Genomic DNA, 1,732 nt, shown 5'->3' with positions numbered 1-1,732 from the left:
AAGAAGTAGTTGGGTGAATAGCAGGCACTTTATGTATATTATGTCATTTAATCCTTTGAAACCTCACTTGAGATAAGTAGGTATTTAGCAGATAAGATAATGGAGGACTGGAAAGGTTAAGTCACCTGCCCAAGACATCAAGCTGGTTGGCCTGTGGTAGCTGTTGGGCTCTCCCACTAGCAGCCATGCCTGAGCGGAAGTGGGTGCTTCAGCTTCATCAGCTGTGGTTTCTTAATACAGTTTTTCTCTGGACCATGAAGTGTTTACTCCAGACAATTTTGGGGGAAAAGTTTTTGGTTGCGTGTACGTGTTCATCCTGGGGTTTGTGTTATTTCCCTTTCTTCCTGGATAATATTTCTATTTAAACACCAGTGAAATCAAATCATAATGCTTGGCTCTCTGTTATTTGTGCTTATTTTTCTCAGAAAGCAAATGTTCGTTTAACAGAATAGGAAAGGGATGAAATCCATGGCAGGTGAATGGATAGCCTTACTGCATTGTTGCTCACTTTAATGTGTCTGGAATCCTGTATAGCCCCCAAAAGCAAGGATTTCAGTGCCTTGACGGAGGTGGTGTAAGTGGGGGTAGGAACAGTAACAAAGAGGGAGGCAGCAACGGCTCGGGTTTGTTGAGCTGAGCCTGATGCGTGTGACTAATGCATGTGAGGATGTGCATACATGTGTGTTACACTTCTGTATACATTTTGCATGCATGTTTCTAAGTGCTTTACTTGCATTTGCTTTTTCAGTCCTCTCAGTAACCCTTTGTATTATCATCTACATTTTTTAGATGAGGAAATCAAGGCACAGAGAGGACAGGACACTTGCTTAAGTTCATAGAGCTAGGATTCATGCTTGCAGTTCTACATCTGAGTTAATTGAAATTTGTATTGTTAACCTGTTACACTGTTGAAATGTCTCTCAACTAATGTGTATCTCCTTTTTTGGTGTTTGGACTCAGTGCACTTTTTGGAGGGTATTAGTATGTTTCGGAGAAGGCAATGGCACCCCACTGCAGTACTCTTGCCTGAAAAATCCCATGGGCGGAGGAGCCTGGTGGGCTATAGTCCATGGGGTCGCTAAGAGTCGGACACGACTGAGCAACTTCACTTTCCCTTTTCACTTTCACACATTGGAAAAGGAAATGGCAACCCACTCCAGTGTTCTTGCCTGGAGAATCCCATGGACGGGGGAGCCTGGTGGGCTGCCGTCTATGGCATTGCGCAGAGTCGGACACGACTGAAGTGACTTAGCAGCAGCAACAGCAACAGTTTGTCTTCAAAGTAAAAATAACTAGGCCTTGTGGGGTTGTACTAAGTCATTGGAATTAGTGAAATATCCTGGAAGAACTAAGACAATCCTTCTTATTATATGTTATTAACCATGATATTTTAAAAACGCAGATATGAAAGTATTATAGATTCATGAAGATACTTTATTCTATAGAATGTTATTGAAATGGAAATTTTTCGTATGTTTCAGTGCTGGCTGGTGAAGTAGATTTGCGTTGAATTACAGCACATAAGCAATTTTTTAAATATTTGGCAGTAATAAGTAAAACAAACACCTTTTCTATTTAGCAAGCAGTGGATTCTAAAATGATATTTTGCAGGAAGAAGGTTTCAGCCTAATAGAGACATAACAGCATGTGTATGTTTTAACGTCTTTATGTTAAAACTCAGTATATTCTTCTTCCCTCTGCTTTTTTCGTTTTTAGGTCTTCACCAAAGAAC

Source organism: Capricornis sumatraensis, chromosome 5, assembly GCF_032405125.1.
Source record: "Capricornis sumatraensis isolate serow.1 chromosome 5, serow.2, whole genome shotgun sequence".
Taxonomy (NCBI): Eukaryota; Metazoa; Chordata; class Mammalia; order Artiodactyla; family Bovidae; genus Capricornis; species Capricornis sumatraensis.
The sequence above is the reverse complement of the archived record's forward strand: the minus strand, read 5'-3'. Positions refer to the sequence as shown.